The 23,104-nt window shown below is 40.9% G+C and overlaps 1 long non-coding RNA gene across 2 annotated transcripts; it reads left to right on the plus strand.

Annotated features, from left to right (window-relative positions):
• The first annotated feature begins 5,188 nt into the window (after positions 1-5,188).
• LOC134482615 (uncharacterized) lies at positions 5,189-11,603 on the plus strand. Of its 2 annotated transcripts, XR_010059000.1 has the most exons (3): positions 5,189-5,553; positions 5,728-8,311; positions 9,314-11,603. It is a non-coding gene; the product is annotated as an uncharacterized LOC134482615 (long non-coding RNA). The 2 variants fall into 2 exon arrangements; XR_010058999.1 differs by lacking the exon at positions 9,314-11,603 and having other exon boundaries at positions 5,784-6,422.
• The last annotated feature ends 11,501 nt before the right edge of the window (positions 11,604-23,104 follow it).

The following is a 23,104-nucleotide window of genomic DNA, read 5'->3' on the forward strand; positions in this document are numbered from 1 at the left end:
AGAGTGTGTCCAAATTAACAAAATCAGAAAGGAAAAGGGAGACATAACTACAGATTCGGAGGAAATTCAAAAAACATCAGATCTTACTATAAAAGCCTATATTCAACAAAACTTGAAAATCTACAGGAAATGGACAATTTCCTAGACAGATACCAGGTACCGAAGTTAAATCAGGAACAGATAAACCAGTTAAACAACCCCATAACTCCTAAGGAAATAGAAGCAGTCATTAAAGGTCTCCCAACCAAAAAGAGCCCAGGTCCACACGGGTTTAGTGCAGAATTCTATCAGACCTTCATAGAAGACCTCATACCAATATTACCCAAAATATTCCACAAAATTGAAAGAGATGGAGCACTACCGAATTCCTTCTATGAAGCCACAATTACCTAAACCACACAAAGACCCAACAAAGAAAGAGAACTTCAGACCAATTTCCCTTATGAATATCGACGCATAAATACTCAGTAAAATTCTAGCAAACCGAATCCAAGAGCACATCAAAACAATCATCCACCATGATCAAGTAGGCTTCATCCCAGGCATGCAGGGATGGTTTAATATATGGAAAACCATCAACGTGATCCATTACATAAACAAACTGAAAGAACAAAACCACATGATCATTTCATTAGATGCTGAGAAAGCATTTGACAAAATTCAACACACCTTCATGATAAAAGTCCTGAAAAGAATAGGAATTCAAGGCCCATAACTAAACATAGTAAAAGCCATATACAGCAAACCAGTTGCTAACATCAAACTAAATGGAGAGAAACTTGAAGCAATCCCACTAAAATCAGGGACTAGACAAGGCTGCCCACTCTCTCCCTACTTATTCAATATAGTTCTTGAAGTTCTAGCCAGAGCAATCAGACAACAAAAGGAGGTCAAGGGGATACAGATCGGAAAAGAAGAAGTCAAAATATCACTATTTGCAGATGATATGATAGTATATTTAAGTGATCCAAAAAGTTCCACCAGAGAACTACTAAAGCTGATAAACAACTTCAGCAAAGTGGCTGGGTATAAAATTAACTCAAATAAATCAGTAGCCTTCCTCTACACAAAAGAGAAACAAGCCGAGAAAGAAATTAGGGAAACGACACCCTTCATAATAGACCCAAATAATATAAAGTACCTCGGTGTGACTTTAACCAAGCAAGTAAAAGATTTGTACAATAAGAACTTCAAGACACGGGCTGGAGAGATGGCTCAGTGGTTAAGAGCACCCGACTGCTCTTCCAGAGGTCATGAGTTCAATTCCCAGCAACCACATGGTGGCTCACAACCATCTGTAAAGATATCCGATGCCCTCTTCTGGTGTATCTGAAGACAGCTGCAGTGTACTTATATATAATAAATAAATAAATCTTTAAAAAAAAAAAAGAACTTCAAGACACTGAAGAAAGAAATTGAAGAAGACCTCAGAAGATGGAAAGATCTCCCATGCTCATGGATTGGCAGGATTAATATAGTAAAAAATGGCCATTTTACAAAAAGCGATCTACAGATTCAATGCAATCCCCATCAAAATACCAATCCAATTCTTCAAAAAGTTAGACAGAACAATTTGCAAATTCATCTGGAATAACAAAAAACCCAGGATAGCTAAAACTATCCTCAACAATAAAAGGACTTCAGGGGGAATCACTATCCCTGAACTCAAGCAGTATTACAGAGCAATAGTGATAAAAACTGCATGGTATTGGTACAGAGACAGACAGATAGACCAATGGAGTAGAATTGAAGACCCAGAAATGAACCCACACACCTATGGTCACTTGATTTTTGACAAAGGAGCCAAAACCATCCAATGGAAAAAAGATAGCATTTTCAGCAAATGGTGCTGGTTCAACTGGAGGGCAACATGTAGAAGAATGCAGATCGATCCATGCTTATCACCCTGTACAAAGCTTAAGTCCAAGTGGATCAAGGACCTCCACATCAAACCAGACACACTCAAACTAATAGAAGAAAAACTAGGGAAGCATCTGGAACACATGGGCACTGGAAAAAATTTCCTGAACAAAACACCAATGGCTTATGCTCTAAGATCAAGAATCGACAAATGGGATCTCATAAAACTGCAAAGCTTCTGTAAGGCAAAGGACACTGTGGTTAGGACAATACGGCAACCAACAGATTGGGAAAAGATCTTTACCAATCCTACAACAGATAGAGGCCTTATATCCAAAATATACAAAGAACTCAAGAAGTTAGACTGCAGGGAGACAAATAACCCTATTAAAAAATGGGGTTCAGAGCTAAACAAACAATTCACAGCTGAGGAATACCAAATGGCTGAGAAACACCTAAAGAAATGTTCAACATCTTTTGTCATAAGGGAAATGCAAATCAAAACAACCCTGAGATTTCACCTCACACCAGTGAGAATGGCTAAGATCAAAAACTCAGGTGACAGCAAATGCTGGCGAGGATGCAGAGAAAGAGGAACACTCCTCCATTGTTGGTGGGGTTGCAGACTGGTACAACCATTCTGGAAATCAGTCTGGAGGTTCCTCAGAAAATTGGACATTGAACTGCCTGAGGATCCAGCTATACCTCTCTTGGGCATATACCCAAATGATGCCCCAACATATAAAAAAGACACGTGCTCCACTATGTTCATAGCAGCCTTATTTATAATAGCCAGAAGCTGGAAAGAACCCAGATGCCCTTCAACAGAGGAATGGATACAGAAAATGTGGTACATCTACACAATGGAATATTACTCAGCTATCAAAAACAATGACTTTATGAAATTCGTGGGCAAATGGTTGGAACTGGAAAATATCATCCTGAGTGAGCTAACCCAATCACAGAAAGACATACATGGTATGCACTCATTGATAAGTGGCTATTAGCCCAAATGCTTGAATTACCCTAGATGCCTAGAACAAATGAAACTCAAGACGGATGATCAAAATGTGAATGCTTCACTCCTTCTTTAAAAGGGGAACAAGAATACCCTTGGCAGGGAATAGAGAGGCAAAGATTAAAACAGAGACTGAAGGAACACCCATTCAGAGCCTGCCCCACATGTGGCCCATACATATACAGCCACCCATATAGACAAGATGGATGAAGCAAAGAAGTGCAGAGCGACAGGAGCCGGATGTAGATCGCTCCTGAGAGACACAGCCAGAATACAGCAAATACAGAGGCGAATGCCAGCAGCAAACCACTGAACTGAGAATAGGACCCCCGTTGAAGGAATCAGAGAAAGAACTGGAAGAGCTTGAAGGGGCTCGAGACCCCATATGTACAACAATGCCAAGCAACCAGAGCTTCCAGGGACTAAGCCACTACCTAAAGACTATACATGGACTGACCCTGGACTCTGACCTCATAGGTAGCAATGAATATCCTAGTAAGAGCACCAGTGGAAGGGGAAGCCCTGGGTCCTGCTAAGACTGAACCCCCAGTGAACTAGACTGTTGGGGGGAGGGCGGCAATGGGGGGAGGGTGGGGAGGGGAACACCCATAAGGAAGGGGAGGGGGGAGGGGGATGTTTGCCCGGAAACTAGGAAAGGGAATAACACTCGAAATGTATATAAGAAATACTCAAGTTAATAAAAAAAAAAAAAGAAAATGTGGTACATTTACACAGTAGAGTACTACTTAGCTATTAAAAACAATGACTTCATGAAATTCCCAAGCAAATGAATAGAACTATAAAATATCATCCTGAGTGAGGTAACCCAGTCACAAAATAATACACATGGTGTGTACTCACTGGTAAGTGGATATTAGGCAAAAAACTCAGAATACCCATGACACAACTTACAAACCATATGAAGCTCAAGACGAAGGAAGACCAAAGTGTGGATGTTTCAGTCCTACTTAGAAGAAAGAACAAAATAATCATGGAAGGTAGAGAGTAGGAGAGACTTGAGAGGAAGAGAGGAAGAGAGGAAGGGGAAAGGAGACAAGATCAGATATGAGAGGAGACTGGGGACTTGTATAGAGGATTAGGAAATTGAACAAAGGTATGTAGCACTGGGACCCGGGCAACTGGAGGTAGCCACCAAAAAGTTCCAGATACCAGGAAAGTAAGAGGCTCCAAGGACCCAATGGTAATGACATTATTTCATACCCAACAAAGAGGAGGTAGAACCTGTCGAGATCATATCCAGAGGTTAGGCATGATCCCTGGTTGAGGGATGGGGCCACCCCACCCATCTCCAAGATTTTAACCCAGAATTGTTCCTGTCAAAAGGAAATACAGACACAAAGAGTGGAGCAGAGACTGAAGGAAAAGCTATCCCAAGACTGCCCCACCTGGGGATCCATCCCATAAGCAGGCCCCAATCCCACACACTATTGCTGATGCCAAGAATTGCTTGCTGACCAGAGACTGGTAGAGCTGTCTCCTGAGAGACTCTGCCACAGCAGATGCAGATGCTAGCAACCACCCATCAGACTGAGTACTGGAGTATCAGTGAATGAGTTAGCAGAAGGGCTGAAGGAGCTGCAGGGGTTTGCAACCTCATAGGAAGAACAACAATATCTGTCAACCAGACCCCCCCGCCCCAGAGCTCCCAAGGACTAAACCATCAACCAAAGATGGTTTACACATGGAGGGACCCATGGCTCCAGCTGCATATGTAGCAGAGGATGGCCTTATCTGGTATCGATGAGAGGGGAGGCCTTTGTTTCTGTGAAGGCTTGATGCCCCAGTGTAGGGGAATGCTAGGGTGCTAGGGTCAGAAGTGGGTGGGTGGGGGAGTCGGTGGGGGAGCACTCTCATAAAAGCAGGGGAAGAAGGGATGGGATGGGATTTGCAGAGGGCAAACTGGGGTGGGGGCTAACCTTTGAAATGTAAAACAATAACATATCCAATAAAAAAATTAAAAATAGCCATTTCCTCTCTTCAATTAATCCCAGAGTGAGAGCCAGCCAGCCAGCAGCGAGAACTCCACAAGAATCTTCACTTGTGTTACGTCCTCTTGCTCAAACCTTGGCTCCGTTACTGCCCATTCATCAAAACTAAATGCCCTATCAAGGAGAAATGCTTTGCTGTGTAATAAGAAGAACTTGCATTTGTCTCACCGAGGAAACAGTTTCTGGGACTAACTATCTTCCAAGATAATAACACAACTAAGATGAGGCAATTTTGAATACTCGTGTATATGATAAAATGCGTAAAAAGACTCAGGGACCTGAGCACTGTGGAGCAATATTTTGCTGACCACAGACAAATGTAAACTTTTCACTAATTAAGTGGGTAATATTGTTTCAACAAGTGAGACTTGATGGTAATAATTGTTTTTCATCTGTTGTGCAAGAGCCTTCCAAATGCCAAGGTGAAAACTCCTTCAGTTCCGAGGCGCTCATTTCACACTGCACACGTTCGTCTCCCCGCTGAGATGTGTGTGGTGCCCTGTGAACATTCCAAGAAGATAACGACCAACCCGTGTGCTTTTAGGATTTTCGGGAGTCTAATTTCTCCCTAAACTGATTGAACTTAGGATAGAATCAAGAAGATCCTGAGCAGATAAGAAGTGAAGTGCGGGAAGGCCCTGCTGAGTCGCTCAACACTTGTTTGAGGTAAAATGCGTTGCTCTGGAGTTCAGTCTAGCAACTGATAACGCTAATAGAATCGATGCGCCATGCTTTGGGGGGGGGGGGTGATTGATATTTGCGAATAGATCCAAAAGGCCATAAAGGAATAAAAATTCTGCAAATGGGTTCTCTTATTTTTCTTCTTCCTTAAAACATCAGCCTCAGAGAACTCAACTTCCCTGTATGCTGTTCTGTTCTATCTACGACATCCCCAGGAAAGGAAGCTGGCATCACCAACGCACATGAGCGACCAACGTATTTTCTGATGGCCACGCGTTACACACAGCCAAGATCGCCTCCAATTGGAGCATATAAGCCCAGGAACCAATGTAACTGAACGTGGGAGACAAATGAAATAGGTGTCCACTGTTGTTTTATTAAAGATTGGGGCAGCTGGAGTCATTGCGAGGCAAACCTATCTAGCCCCCGGGAATGGCTGTAGAACAGCGCTACAAGGGCTGACAGAATGGAACCGGAAGAATACATTTTCTTCTTTCAACCACCACATCAGTAATGTATTTTGCCTCATTCTAACATGGGCTGCTGGGGAAAATCAAAACAAGAGATTTCCCTGTAAACTGTGAGTCCAAAGTGAGGTCAACTTTAGCGCCCTCAGCTGGTTGCTGCAGTTCGCATATCCCCCTTTTAACCATGGATAATTTCCTCCACTGCACAGCGGTCCTGCTAGTTCACAGAAGATGGAAGCTGTGTTCTTGTGCTTTGCTGATTGCCTACAGAGGGACTGGTGTGATTTGGATGCTAATGTTACTTTTCTGTCACTTGTTGCTGAAGGAAAGAAAACGTTGCCCTGTTTTATTTCCATGTGTGGTAATAAGCATACTAATTCACTAGCAGAATATGAATAAGCACATTTTTTAACAATGAGTAGACACAAATAAGAATTAAAATGAGGGACAGTAGTTACATTTTGTGAGATTAGGAAAGAGATTTGAGTCTATGCTAATATATCAAATGTGTGCCGTGTTGATGTTCTCACGATAATATTATATCCCTGTAAAGATGCCTCCCCAAATTATACTCCTAGTAGCAATGTTATTACATTGCCCCCTAGAAATTAGTAGCATAAATTGGACATCTGTCCAATCCATGACCTCTGTGGTCCGTCAGACTTGACCTCAGACATCATTGGCCATTGAATACAGAGTATTTGTTTGATGTGAAAGAAGCCAGATACTATGTTGTACTGGGGGAGAACATAACTACAGCTTCAGAGCTTATCTCTACTGCCACCCAGCTTGTGATTCCCCCAAAAACACTGCACTGTGTGGGCCTCAGTTTCCCCATAAATAAAGTAAAAATCAGAATCACGATTGCCTTGAAGAGCTATTAGAAAGATTAAATGAATTAGTATTTATGAGATACTGAGAACAGTACCAGATGGCCTTAAAAGTAACCATTAAAGCACGGAGCCCAAAGCCAAACCTAATATCCCCTTATGAGGAACAGTGACATCTCCAACTTCAGATCTGCGCCCCCGCTTTTTTTTTTTTTTTTATCAGAACTGAGGAATCTTCCAAGCCCGTCTAGGCTACACATTTCAGGCTGTTTACGTTCAAAGCTTGTTTCTGGGAACTCGGAAAGCATCTGGTCTCTCAGATCATACAGTCAAAATATTACGTATTACTGATTTGATAGCCTCTTAGTCATGGCAACTGGTGTCCGACTGGGTGTAGTTTTTCCCATGCATGGATACAGAACAGCAGGATCAGGGCAGGTGAGGTGTACGTATGTCTGCCTCTGGTGATACCTAACGCGTTGCAGTTTGGGAGTACGGAATCAGTTGCAGAAAGACGTGAATTAGGAGCAGTAGAAAAATAGGACCTACTGAAAACCCTTGCGAAGCCCCTGCAAAGCCCCTGAGAAACCCCAGGGCAGGATTATATTTGTTATCCCCACCTAAGGCTCCCTTATTCAGACGGGGTTTTTGAAGGATTACTCTGTGCGCTATTTTCAGTTCCGCAAATACCCTAGTGGAAAACTTGCATTCACTTAAGATAACACTCCCAGGGCTTCTGGAAACATTAAGTTTTGCTGTTTGATTGGTTGTCTGTCCTAGCCCAGCTGGAAGAGAGGATACTTTATCACTTTGGTGCAGTGACACAATCAGTAACAACCAGTCTTGCCCCGATGAGGAATTCTGAATACCAATTGCATATGTCATTGGTGGCAAGAGATGAGGGAAACAATTGGAAGATTGCCAAAGCAAATGCATTGCTTTTAGAAAAAAAAAGACCTTTCTGAATACAGAACCCAGTGAAGAAAAGAAAAGGGTCCCAGATAATAAAGAGATTCAGTCACAGGGCTCTAGTAAGCCCCTCTCAGCTCTAGACTACCATCTTTTGATTCCAATGGGTCAAGTAGGGCATAGAGAATGAAGATAAGGTCAATTAAGTTTAGATGAGGGAGAAAAATGTGAACTGGACTAAAGGAGGGAAATATAAAAACTAGCTACAAATGCATGTGAAAGTGGTAAAACATAAAAAGGTTTTATTTTCTTTCACAGAAAGCTGAGAAATCATAATTACAAAGGAGGACAGTGGCTTTCCAGTGACAATTACTGCCATTGACATAAAGAACTACTGTGACAAAATTACAGTTGTTAACTGAGAGCTAAAAGGAACATTTGTATCAGAGAAAAAAAGCAAGTACTTACTTCCCAGATGAAGATCTCAGAGCCCATGAGGCTGGCAACTCTGAGTTGGCTTGAAAGACATCATTAATGGTAAGGGAGAGTAAAAAGGAAAACACTGCATGTACAAGACTTCTTAGGGGGAGACAGGAGAGAAGTCCAGAGGGCCAGGAGAATGAGTAGAAACATATAGCAGTGTGGGGTGTCGAACAGAGGGAATCACAGAAAGTCCCAGACACCAGGGATGTGGGAGGTTCACAGGACTCAATGGGGATGACATTAATTGAAATGCAGGGAGATAGGACCTGAAGAGACTACATCCAGTAGATAGACATGGCCCCTAGTAGAGGGATAGAACCACCCACCCATCTCAAAAATTTTAACCCAGAATTGTTCCTGTCTAAGGAAAATGCAGGGACCAAAAAAATGGAGCGGAGACCGAAGGAAACCCACCTACCTTGAGATCCATCCCATGCACAGACACCAAACCCCAACACTATTGCTGATGCCAGGATGTGCTTGCAGACAAGATGTGCTTGCTGTCCTCTGAGAGGCTCTGCCAGCACCTGACTGAGACAGATGGCAGATGCTTGCAGTCAACCACTGGACTGAGGCCAGGACCTCTGTGGAGTAGTTAGAGGAAGGACTGAGGGAGTTGAAGGGAATTTAAACCCTAAAGAAAGAACAACAGTGTCAACTAACCCACCTCCTCAGAGCTCCCAGGGACTGAACCACCAATCAGAGGGCAACCATGGCATCCACTACATTTGTAGTAGAGGACTGCCTTGTCTAGCCTCAGTGGGAGAGGATGTGCTTGGTCCTGTGGAGGCTTGATGCCCCAGGGAAGGGGGATGCTGGAGGAGTAAGGGGGGAGTGGATGGGTGTGTAGGTGAGCACCCTTTTAGAGGAGAAGGAGAAAGGGATGAGGTGGGAGCTCATGGAGTGTGGACCAGGAAGGGAGATAACATTTGAAATGAAAATAAATAAAATAATTAATAAAAAGGGAAAAAGATGAAATCTATGCAATTCAATAAGCAAAATGGCAAATTCAATTCCAATTTTCACCTGTAAGATCTCACCTATGTGTGTCCTCAGATACAATGACAAAAAGACCAGGGTCATCCATGGAATGAAGAGTAACACAAAACTGAAGGATACATTGTGAAAGTCAGAACAAAACCAGAGAGATCATATTCAAGGTGAGATCTGAGCAGAGTGATTGAGCCTACTCACCCAGTGGAAATGGACTCTGTCTGTATAAATTGTTACAGTTAATGCATCAAAATCATCAAGGGTAGAGTACTTGTAAAATTGAAAGAGCATCATTTGGAGATTCACTAAGAGTAATGTAACTCATGTTTCCTTCATTTGTAATCTAGAATTCCATGTTAGTCACAAAAGAAAAGGAGAGTAACTAAACAGGTACTATATTCCAGAACACATCGTTTCTAGCACTTCATTAGCTAGAAAAAAATAACAGCAAATGAACTCAGGAATTGAATCTAGCTTAATACCATGCCACAGTTTCTGCAATGATGCAGATAATCTCCCTCTGCCTTGTTGAAAATAGTGGACACTCAACATGTGTCTAAAACATCTCTGGCTTTGGCATATTGATCAGTGGAATCTGGATCCAGATGTAAACCCATGCACCTATAGACACATGATTATTGATGAAGAGTCCAGAAATACACAATGAAAACAAAAGACAGCATCTTCCACAAATGATGATAGTCAAACTGGATGTTTGCATGTAGAAGAATGCATATAGATTCATTTTTATCATCTTGCACAAAAGGTAAGTCCAAGTGAATCAAGGACCTCAACATAAAGCTAGATACCCTGAACATGATAGAAGAGAAAGTGAGGAATGCCCTTGAATCCGTTGGCACAGGAGTAGACTTTCTAAAGAGAACACTGAAAGTGAGGGCACTAAGATTAATGATTAATTAATGAGACTTTATTAAATGGAATACCTAACTCCTGTAAGGCAAAGGACACCGTTGATTAGACAGAGGTAACCTACACAGTGGAAAAAGATTTTTACCAACCCCATATATGATAAAGGTATAATATCAAAAATATATATTTAACAAACTCAAAATAAACTCAAATTAAATGTCAAAAACCCAATAATCTAATTTTAAAATGGGGCACATATGTAAATAAAGGATTCTCGATAGAGAAATCTCAGATGGATGAGAAACACATTAAGAGTTGTTCAACATCCTTAGCCATCAGGAAAATACAGATCAAAACTACTTTGAGATTTCATCTTACTGCTGACAGGATTGTTAAGGTCAACTACTCAAGTCATAGGCCATGCTGGTGAGATTTGGAGAAAGGGGAACACTCCTACATTATAGGTTGGAGTGCAAACTAGTACAGCTATTATAGAAATCAATATAATTCCTCAGGAAACTGGAAATTGATCTACAAGATTCACCTATGCAATTCTTGGGCATATACCCAAAGGACATCCCATCCTACCACAAGGACACTGGCTCATCTATGTTTCTTGTGACTTTATTCATTATATCCAGAAACTAGAAACAACTTAATGTCTCTCACCAGAAGAATGGATAAAGAAAATGTGGTACTTTTACACAATGGAGTATCACTCAGCTGTTAAAAAAGTGAGATCATAAAATTTGCAGACCAATGGATGCAACTAGAAAAAGTCTTCCTAATTGAGATAACCCAAAATCAAAAATGTTAAATATGGTATTTATTTACTTATAAGTTGATATTTGCTGTTAAGTAAATAATAATCAAGATACAATCTGTAGACTCAGAGAGTTTAAGTAAAGAAGAGATATGGGGTGTGGAGTGGGAGACAGTAATTTGTGTATCTCCCTCAGAGGAAGAAATAGAATAAATTTTGAAGGTGGGCTAGAGGCTGGGGTAGAGAGGAATGGGAAGAATGGGGAAGATGAAGGGAGAGAATGTGGTGAGAGACGGTTGGAAATGGGGAATATTGGAAGGGGATGGAAACCTAGTAGAGTGAAGACTTCCTGGAATTTATGAGGGTGACCCTAGGGAGGGTTCCGAGTAGTGGAGGAAACAGAGTCTGAACTGGCCATCTTTTATAGCACATAAGACTTCCAGTGGTGTGACTTGATTACATTCCTTTGAGTTATTGGCCAAATGGTCCTGTGGAGATCTCAGGCTATGCTAGGACAAAAGGTTACTTCTCTAAAAGCTGCCAGTAGGGCCCCCAACATCCACATAGCTCATTGAATGTAGAGAGTCCAAGATGAGGTGGACATGGAGTCTTAACCCATAAGTTCCAGTCTCTTTGGAATGCTTAAATTTTTGTCTCAAATGAGGAGATATTTTACTTGAAAAAATGATTGTGAGAGGACAGTGGAGATTTGTCACAATAAGAAGAGAGCTATTCAAAACTTGGGTTTTAGCTTAATGTTTTTCCAAATCTACATTCCATAGTTGTAAGGAATTTGTACTAATTATATATTATATGGTTATATATAGCAACATTCATATTTTCTCAAAAAGTATCTATCTGATAAATCTTTTTCTATGTTGGTAGCAGCATACAAATCATTTCTTCAAGTAAGTTCTCTCTTTACTGGAGACAAAAGTCCAAAAGTTGCTGAAAAGTTACCAAGCTTTGTCAGTGAGGTGTTCATCCAGTCTTTTTGAAATAAAATGGGTGTTTCTGTAAGGTGGTAATTAAATATTTCTGAAATTGGTCCTCTCTACCCTTCACAGGAATTAAGACATCTTCAAAGCAAAGCAATTTTTATCTACTAGCTTATCTAAAATACACGGCGCCTTGCTTTATAGCCACAATGCAGTATTTTATAGGTTCATAAATACATTAGTGATGTGTTCATTAAAACACAATTATACAAATGACTATCTCACTTCTCCACTAGCGTTTCCTGACTTCCTGAAGCCAGTACTAGAAGGAAACAAGCAGAGCCAGATACAAGGAAAGTTAAAAAGTAAAGCTCACATGTCTTTCCCATGCCTGACAGCAATCAAAACCTACTCACTTGAAATGATTGGATGGGCTGACTTTACAAATGTGGGAAATCACCTGACCTGGATGTTCACTTTTCTACCTGCCGGCTTATTTCACATTGTTTCTGTGTAGAATGAAATCACGTCTAGGGCGGCGGTTCCAAAAACCATCAAAAAGTTGGATAATACGTTTACAAAGCGCTACCCAGTGCTACTAAATCCTGCATAAAGGAAGCGAGTTACAGCTTAGGAGTAGAGACTTTTTGTACCATGTACAAAGTCTTCACTTCCACATAGCATGCATGAGGACCACTGCAGCACAACATGAACACACACATGTACACACACATGTACACACACACACATATACACAGGAAAAAAAGGGTACAATTTAATTTTTCACTAAGAACTAAGCAGAGAGTTCTCAAGAGATGAAACACAAATGGTTAAGAAACACTTAAAGAAATATTCAATATCCTTAGCCATCAGGAAAATGCAAATTAAAATTACTCTGGGATTTAATTTTACAGCAGTCATAATGGCCAAGATCAATAAAAAACAAATGATAGCACATGTTGGTAACCATGTGGTAACAGAGGAACACTTACTTATTCATTGCTGGTGGGAGTACAAACTGGTATAGCCCTATGGAAATTAATATAGAGATTCCTCAAAAAATGAAAATGGATATACCACAAGACCCAGCTATAGTGCCATTGGGAATATAGCTGAAAGGCTCTACATCTGACTGCAGAGATATTTGCCCACCTCTCTTCATTCCTGTTCTGCTTGTTTGCCACAAATTGGAAATGACGTAGATGTCCATCAACTGATGAATAGACAGTGAAAACATGATGTAACTACACAGTGGACTTATCCAGCTGCCATGACATTTTTCGGCAAATTGAAGGAGCTAGAAACAATCTGCTGAGTGAGATAACCCAGAACTCTAAAGAAGATAGTGCATTTTTATATATGTGTATATATATTATGTATAATATATATATGACAAGGGCTAGTTATTAAAGTACCAGGAGAAGGAGGAAAGGAGAAATAGAACATAATATTATAAACAGATAGAGAGGAATCTAAAATATAATCATTAAATAGGATGGGGATGAGAGGGCAGGGTAAAAAGTGAATATGGAGAGGGACAAGTAGCATTAAATAAAACCTACTACTGTAGATGCTTCATAAAATACATGAATATTTGAAAGGACTTTAAGTACAGTTGTCCAATATGAGGAGACTATGCCCCTAATGAGACATTTTATGATATCAAGTAAAACCTTCCACATCAGGAGTGGGTTATATCTTACTGTTGACCAAAGAGGTCCCATAGACCTCATAGGATATTGCCAAGGCTCTCCGTAATCTCATGGGAAGATCGTAATGCTGAAGAGTTGTCATTAAACATGGAAAAAAATCAAGCTGGTTCCCAGCTAGAAATGTCACCTCTATTGAAAACCCCTCATGGGACTAGAAGGTACTCTGCATGCCACCAGAGAAGAAAAGTAATGATGCTGCTAGGAAAAAAAAAAAAGATACACCTGCAGATACCCTACTGCAATTTGTGGCATAAATGCTATGGGAGTAACCAACTACTTCTTGGTTGGATTTAAGGCCATCACATGAGATGGAACCCAAACTTGACTTTCTAAAGCAGCCAAGAACCTGAGACTAGACAGGTCATGGGCCTAGATGAAAACCTACTATTATTCTGCTAAACGAGCAGAGCAACAGAATGAGTCCTAATGCCATATTGCTATACACATGGAATAGAGCATCGCTCAGCCCTCATTGACCAGTATAAAGCAAACTCTGCTGTGCACTTTAAAAAATTGTTTTGTCAGTTTTATTTTATTGATTTTCTGTTTTTTTATTTGAAAATTTCCTGTTACATACTTTATTTGAAATTTAGTGTAATTCTCAATATATTATCTTTTTTCTAATTTTTTCGGTTATTTTATTTATTTACATTTCAAATGTTATCCCCCTTCCCAGTTTCCCCTCTACAAGCTCCTTATCCCTTCCCCCTCCCTCTGCCTCTAAGAGGGTGCTCCCCAACCCTCACACTCCTGCCTCAGTGCCTTAGCATTCCCCTACGCTGGGTTATTGAGCCTTCACAAGGCCAAGGGGCTACCCTCTCAGTGGTGCCAGATAATTCCATCCTCTGCTTTATGTCCAGCTGGAGCCATGGGTCCACCCTTGTGTACTCTTTAATTGATGGGTGATTTAGTCCCTGGGAGCTCTGGGGCTCTGGTTTGGTTGATATCCTTGTTCTTCTTATGGGGTTGCAAATCCACTCAGCTCCTTCTGTCCTTCCCCTAAGTCCTCCATTGGGGTCCCTGCCCTCTCTCTGATGTTTGGCTGCATACATCCACGTCTGTATGGGTCAGGCCCTGGATGCCTCTCTCAAGAGAAAGTTACAGCAGGCTCCTATCAGTAAGCATTTCTTGGCATTGGCAATAGGGTCTGGTCTGGGTTTGGTGTCGGCATATGGGATGAATCCCTCAGTGGGAAAGTATCTGGATGGCCTTTCCTTCAGTCTCTGTTCCACTCTTTGTCCCTGCATTTCCTTTTGACCGGAGGAATTCTGGATTCATATTTCTGAGGTGGGTGGGTGGCCCCATCCCTCAACTGGGGGGACATGCCTAACCACTGGATATGGTCTCTACAGGTTCTCTCTCCCCTTTGTTAGGTATTCCACTGGAATACTTGTAAAATTTCTCTAGTAATTTTTGGAAATGGGGGTAGCCACTAGAAAGTCCCATGGCAGGGTCCCAAGAGGTTCCCAGGACCCAACAGGGAGAACATTAACTGATTTTCTTTTTTAAGATTGCATGTTTTGCTTTTATTTTTTTTTTCTAATTTTTTAAGAGAAAGGGGGGGAAGAATGTTGGATGGATAAAGAAGTGGTGAGGATCAAGAAGAGTTTGAGGAAAGGATATGATCAAAATACATTGTATGTAAAATTTTTAATAATTTTTTAAATGGGAGAAATTGACAGTATTTAAGATAACCTGTCTCTTCTGTTGAGACCATTTTGAAGGCTTGAAGAGCACATGATCTTAACCAAAGCACTGTCATCATAAACTCTGATTAAAACACGTTGAACTGGCAAAGCCCACCTCCAGTGAAATCTTTCCTCCAGCAAGGCCTTGCACCTAAACTTCCCTAAACAATGGCACCAACTGGGGACAACTGCTGAAATCCTGGATGTGATGAAGGCAAATTCTCAATCAAATCAGCACAGTATGCCTTCCTACCCTTAAAATAAGCATTAGCAACTTCTAATGTGAGGACTGATTCAGAGATACCTCACGAAGGAAAGAGATTTATGTTAGAATAAGTCTTATCTAGCCAAGAGACAGCCAATCTCCCCGCTATTTTTATGTAGGACTTTCCCCCAATGCACACTGACCTTGTCCAACCAAAACTGTAAAGTATATTTATATAAGAACCTTATGGAAGTAGAATAAAATATTTTCATTATGAGTCATGGTTAATGCAAGAGGTTTTTTTTCAGTCATCAGTTATTTAAACCATTCTCAAACATTAACATGATTAATTTATTTTAATCTTGTTTTCACTTAGCGTGAGGAGAGTTTTCAAGTTATCCATGAAAACACAACAGGCTGTACCAAACTACACACAACCACAAAATTCCATGTGGTTCTTCCAGAAACTCCAAATGGTTGTCATTGTTGCTTCTTATCACCCCTGCAGCACTACAGTGATGGGTGAGCCTCTGTCTGCACTTGCCAGAGGAGGACCCCACAGCCAGTCCTACTAAGTGGAAATGACAAACACTGCTGCCGGTGAAGTAGGACTGCAGTTGCCAGAGTTCCCCAGAAAACAGGATGTAGTAAAAAGTTTCTTGAAAAATTAGTGGATCTGGATGTTAGGATTGACATAGAGAAGAACTTAAGGGATAACAGGTTTGAAAGAAGAGATAGCCAAACAGAAACCCAGACAGTACAAACACTAGAGCTAACCCACAGGGGCCTTTGAAGTCAGGCTGGCTTCATTGTCACTGAAATTTAGACACGAGTGCAGCTGTTTTTATGAGCTGGCTTTTATGAGCAGTGAATTATCCCCAAGAGATGTGGGCATCTCCTTGTTTGAAGCACTCTTCTATGATAAACTGGAAAGGAATAGTATAGATGAAGATCATGGTACTGGCATGGTTTACTTAACATTTTCAACTATGTTGAAAATCACTTTGGTGAGAAAAAGGAATCAAGTGGACCACTCAGGAGATAATTGCTCTCTATAGAAACTCTACATAGTAAGAGATAATTGAACTATTCCATATAAGGATACTGGTTTAGAGAAGACAGTGCTGTAGATGCTAGTGAGAAAGCAGGTTATATGTTTAAATGTAGTGAAACATGATTTATTGGTTAATTGAGTATAATGTATGGAACAAAAGGAACAAAGTCATTGACTACATGAAAGGGCACGTGTGGTGAAGGAGAACCAAGAACCCAGTTTGCTTCACTGTAAGTGGTGAGTGAGTTCTTAGTGCTGGTTTTTGAAAAAGAGATGAAACTGGAAGCGCTTGAAGGGGCTCGAGACCCCATAGGTACAACAATGCCAAGCAACCAGAGCTTCCAGGGACTAAGCCACTACCTAAAGACTATACATGGACTGACCCTGGACTCTGACCCCATAGGTAGCAGTGAATATCCTAGTAAGAGCACCAGTGGAAGGGGAAGCCCTGGGTCCTGCTAAGACTGAACCCCCAGTGAACTAGACTATGGGGGGAGGGCGGCAATGGGGGGAGGGTTGGGAGGGGAACACCCATAAGGAAGGGGAGGGGGGAGGGGGATGTTTGCCCGGAAACCGGGAAAGGGAATAACACTCGAAATGTATATAAGAAATACTCAAGTTAATAAAAAAAAGAGAAAAAAGAAAAAGAGATGAACATGGAGTTTTTGTTGAGGATCTGTTTCTTTACACATAAAGCTTATTATAAAAGCAAATCTATTATATCAACTTGACTTTTCCATGATGGAAGTCCACACAATGGGAATGACCAAAGCTGTTTGTACAACACTGTATTCAATTATTTAATCCATGTAATTTCACTACCATTTGTGTTTATAACTATCTGATCTTAAACGGTAAGTCTTAGCTCTCTTGTGACTTTTGTTGGTAGCAACGGCTACTCGCTTCTTCAATTTAGAGAAAAAAAAAATAACATGAGAAAAAAATCCCCATGTAGTGAAGTCAAGATGTTTTAAGGACTAGATTGACCAAAACCAAAAACCAAAACACCCAATTTGGTATGCATAGCAAAAGGCCAAAATAAATCAGGGCAATCAACCAATGTTGTGATTGTCATTAACGTTTTAATTACCAGACTGACTATCAACATGTCAACTGAAGGTTAGACAGAGGATGGCACACCCATAAACAAACCAGTGATCAATGTTGCTTACAGAAATGCTAATTTGAATATAACCAACAATTCCATTTGAATGTAACTAACAACTGTGTGTGGCATGCATTGAATTCTTTTTACTTTATTACATTTCTTTTTTTTCTTTTTCTTGCTTTTGGCTTTTCAAGGGAGGGTTCCTCTGTGTGGCTTTGGCTATCCCAGAGCTCACCAGTGCATGAGGCTGATCTCAAAAGAGCTTTTTAGATGTTAAAAGCAAACTCAATTTGGGAACATTAATATTCTGAGATATGATTCAATATATTTTTCTCTTCCATTGAAAGTATAGGTTTTTTTCATACAAATTGTCTTGATTATGGTTCCCTTACCCCTATTTCTTCTAGATTCTCCCTTTTTTCCCCTCCCCTCTGGATCCACTTCCTTTCTGTCTCTCATTAGAAAATGAAATCATCTAAAGAATAATAATATAGTATAACATAATTGATGTAATATAATAAATATAATGCTGAAGTAAAAACACTGAAATAGGACAAAACAAATAAACAGGAGGAATAGAGCCCAAGAAAAGTCACAGAAAACAGATACAGATGCAGAGACCCACTTGTGCACACTCAGAAATCTCATAAATATACAAAACCAGATGTTACGTTAAAGATCAGGCATGGAAGTTCATACCCCCAGGAGGATCAAGGACAGAGTTCAGGACCCCTTGCCTTACCTCTGTGAGAGCGATGCACTTTCCAAAGGACTGCTCATTCTTACTAGGAGTGAAAGGAATACTGGTATACTCTCACTCTTGCTACTGGTGGGACAAAAGGGCATCGCAACGTAGTATAAAGGTCATGCTGAAGGTCACAAAGGAGAGCATCTGGTAGATACAATGGCTCTTGGGCATGGGTCTTTTCTCCCCAAAAGATAGTAATCTGGACCCTAGAAACTAGGTCAGAACTGGAGTCAAGGTTAAAAATTTATCAGTTCCCTTTATAGTACTTCATCATGTCCCTTTACATTCTAGTGTTGCAATTATGGTAAACTCTCACTATGCAGAAAATTCATAACAGTGTTCCGAAATTGAATCCACACCAAGTGATAACGCCAACATATCAGCATGACAAGTTTTCTCCAATCTACTTTTCCTTCCTCCCTGATGACCCATGGATCAAACTGTCACATTATAACAAACTCAGTTCCACAGGTTCTGGCGCTTCACCTGTGTGACCTGAAAACTCATTTCCAAAACTTTCTTTCCAAGTATTTCCCCACAGAAATTGCCTGTCCCTAAAAATCAAAAGTTCGATTTTGCTCTTTCTGCCGACTACTTACTTCAGGTTGAAGTCATTATGCAGGTGAAGGCAGGTAGAGGATAGAACGAGGCCTGTCATTGGATGAGAAGGAAGGCGGGAGAAAAGTTTGAGAGGATGAGGAGACTGGAGCGAGAGGGGAGGAGGCAGCCGCGAGAACATGGCAGCGGATGTTAAGATTTCTCTCTGCACATCTTCAGGTTGTTACGACTATTCTTAAGGGATGGATGTGTACAGGGCTTTGTGTGTCTAGATGAGCAAACTTTATTTTATTTAGGTGGGCAATTATATCTTATCAGTTGGACCAGAGGTTATTGTGTGGCCATTTAATTGAGTTCAATAGAGTGTATGGTGGCTGGACACACTGGGCCACCATGAAATTGGGATGTGTATGTCTGGCATGGTGGCAGCCTGCCTTGGGAACTAGATGGGTAGAGAGATTGTTGCCAGGCTCAGAGAGTAGCCATTGGCACTGTGATATGGGATGGAGTTTAGCGCATGAGATGGTTTGTTGACTGAGATGAAAATATCCCACAGATGCCATGTGGTCTTGTGGTACCAGCACTAGAGTAGGATAAAAGAAAACTTTTTTAATTTTACCACAGCAACCTACTGTCTCTGGGGCATGACCATCTCAGGCTTTGTTTTGACACACCCATATGTGCCCAGCCTTCCCAGAATGATATTGGCCTGTCTTGTAAAACATTAGGAAAAGCAGAAGAACTGCTAAGAACTGATGAATGGGGACAGTGGGAGGGAGGTCCACTGGCCTTCCACAGGAATGCTACACTTCAGACACCGTTGCAAGCCACCAAGGAAGGGAACAGTATGAAATGCAAAGTGCTGGTCGTTAGCAAAAACTCTTCCACATCGAAAGACAAAGGAAAGAAGGGCAGAGTCTGCATCTTACCTTCCTGAAGTGTCCGACATTGGCCTTGGAAATGTCCTTCCTATCACAATTATGGCTGCTTGGTCTGAAAGCTGCCTGGCATGGCTTGAGAATGAAGAAAGGGTAGACATAGACACACATATAGGAAAAGTATGTGTATCTTGGGTCAGGTATGTTTGCACTCTGATACAATGACACCAACTAAGTCACTTGGAGCCTCGGTGTATATTAGGTATTGCACAGTGGAAGGAATTAGCTATTCTTATAGGAGGTCTCTCTAGGGGACCAGTGTCAAGGTGTAAACAAAAGGGAGAAGGAAGAATCCAGCATGGCTAGATTTTCTATACACTGGTTGGTCTCAATCTTCTACACTCAGGAAATCTCTGCCACTCTTCAGAGCCTCACTAGGGAAAGTCTTTGCCACTACCATGGGGCTGAGTAATGAAGTCTTTGATATGACCATGTTAGCAATATATGACTGAGGATTTCAGCCACTCAGGGCTCCCTCTACTTCTTCTACTTCCCCTCAAGTACCCCACAAAGGAAGTATGCTGTAAACCCAATACTTCCAAGAAACTAGGCAGATTTTGGAAGCACAATAGCCAATAAGCTTTGTGTTTTAGCAGTGTGATATAAACTGGGTTAAATACACCATGGCACTTACTTAAAATAAGCCCACATTGAATAAAGGAATTTGCACTTAATAGAACTGCCTACTATTCTGAGCTGTTTTATTAAAACAAAATCAGTAACACAATTTACCACACCTTTTAAGCAGTGGCCTGAGAAGTCATGCTAAATACAGCTATGGAGTATTAACTGAAAGGTCATGATCCTGAAAAGGGACCTTACATTCTATGATCAATATGTCTCTTAGGCTAAACTCCACTGAAGGTTATAAAGAAGAAAGTTCAAAACTGATCAAAACTTTATTTTTAAAGTCATAAGTAAATATACACAACAACATGTGAGTCTATAGAGTAGACCATAGTGATACTGATTAATTTAGTGGCTCAGCACCATGAGGGCCCTAATTTTACTGATTAATTGATATGTGTGAATTTCATGTAGGATCGTGTGCATGTGCAAAACAGAGGTCAACCAACTTAAGGTGACATTCTTCAGGAACCATTCACCTTAATTTTTAAACAGGGACTTGCATTCCAATCTGAGACTCACCATTTCAGCTGAGTTAATTAGCCAGTGAGCCCGCCACATCCTGCTCTCCCTGCCTCCTCTTGCCGGGATTACACGAGTGTGCCACTGCTCTTACTTCTTCACGTGAGTGCTGGGGTTCAAAGTCAGGTCCTTATGTTTGTGTGGCGAGCACCTTACCAACTGAGCTATCTCTCAAGTACTGCACCAATGCTTTCTACCCTCCTCTTCTGCAATCCTCACTGCATTGTCTTCTCTCATCAGCCATTGTCATTTCATGGTAACAATATGGTAACCACAGCATCAGGCATAGCGGCTTCAGACATTTCCAAGAATTGGGAAAAGGCAAGTACCATTCTAAGATTCTCTATTAAGGATGACAAGACACTTCCCTATTGACTCCTTGGTGAGAATTATTTTGCCTAACATTTCAGATCACATGCACATCGGGTCCCATCAGTTTAAAATAGTTGGTCACATCTGATTATAACAGTTATTTCTTCCACAAAAGGGCAGAGAATGTGCACTGTTCCCTCTGGCCAACCTTTTCCTCTATAATCCAAGACAGTCTTGAGAACTGAAAAGCCTTGAATATGCTTGCTATCAGCTTCTTTGATGATGTTTTCAAAAGGCATTCAGTCCGTGATCAGCTAGGTCAGCTGCAGCACCATGGAAACCCGTAAGTCCTGATGGAAACATGATTGCATGAATTCTCTGCATGGGATGTGTCTGGTGGGTTCACTGCTTAGAAGTAATTTTTGAAAATGGCTTGACCATCGGAATGCTGCCATTTGGTTCCTAGAGTTGCTTTTCTAGTACAACTATCTGGAATTTGGTTTGTCAGAGAGTGCACTTCTGGGCAAACATTTGCTGATGCTGCGGCATCTTCTAAACACCTTATTCCTAAGGTGTTTTCAGGTAAAGGTCAAATTGCCTCTTTCGTCGGGGGTAGTGAGGGTCATATGCAAGACACATTTTTTTCTAGAGACCAACAGAAGATGGACCTACAGTTTTATTTAAGTTCTAGACATTGCCAATGAATGAGAGAAATTACTTTACCATTGAGGCTTTAGGACTTGATCTCTCCCTCCGTAAACAGTTTTCGAACTCTCACTTGCTAAATTATATGAAGGACATTCCAAGCACAATCTGTGTGGTCTCGTTTTCAATGATTTTCAGTGCTATTGGCCTGGCATTTTGCTGTGCCCTGCCCTAGAATGACTATCAAAGCATGGTCCCATGATTTCAACATTTTGATCATGGCAGTACTTAGATCTTCTGGTGTTCTTTTACTTCTTACAAAACGATAGGACTTTGGAATTTGAGATGCAACTAATCACATCAAGTTCCTCCTACGATGTTGTAAGTTCATGAGAACAACATCATATTTCTGAGCCATGCTTGGAGCAGGATGATGTCCGTGTGGTAGAAGATGCTTAATGAATATTGAAGGGATTCTATGGCATACTCTGACTCAATTTTGTTAAACTCAAAAGTGACCTTCACAAGGAAATATTAGTTTGGTAAAAATCAGAAGAAATTTAAGCCCTTTTATGCTATTTTATATTAAAGCAATAAGAGAATTCAAAACCATGTGCATGGACTTAATTAGACTGGATTAATGGCAATGCATTTAAAAAGAGAAAATTTATTTATGAGGAGGAAAGGCAACCAAGAAACAGGTTTGTTTACTATGATGATACCAGCCCCACCGGTCATGACAAACTTCTCAAGCTCTTCTATTTCTGAATGGAAATTTGGAAACTAATTTTTCTAAGTATTTCACTAATAATGATGAACTGAAGGAAATATGAATATAAAGATATTTTTAAAGTCAGATATAGAGACAAGTATCTAGAAATCTACACTCAGTAGGCTGCAGCTGGTGAATTTCATCTACCAGGGTGAGCTACACAGAAAAAAATGAGGTAGGGCATAAATCACTCTTTATTGAGAAAACCCAAACTAAAACCACAATGATCTTCTATACCCAGTCACGTGCCAGAAAATGCTGGCCACATCACGTGTTGGTAGGGGGTCTGGAACTCACATACAACATTGGCGGGAATGTCATGTAATTATAGCCACTGTGTGTGTGTGTGTGTGTGTGTGTGTGTGTGTGTATGAAAATATAGGCGGTGACACAG

The sequence above is a fragment of the Rattus norvegicus genome, chromosome 17, assembly GCF_036323735.1.
Source record: "Rattus norvegicus strain BN/NHsdMcwi chromosome 17, GRCr8, whole genome shotgun sequence".
Lineage (NCBI taxonomy): Eukaryota > Metazoa > Chordata > Mammalia > Rodentia > Muridae > Rattus > Rattus norvegicus.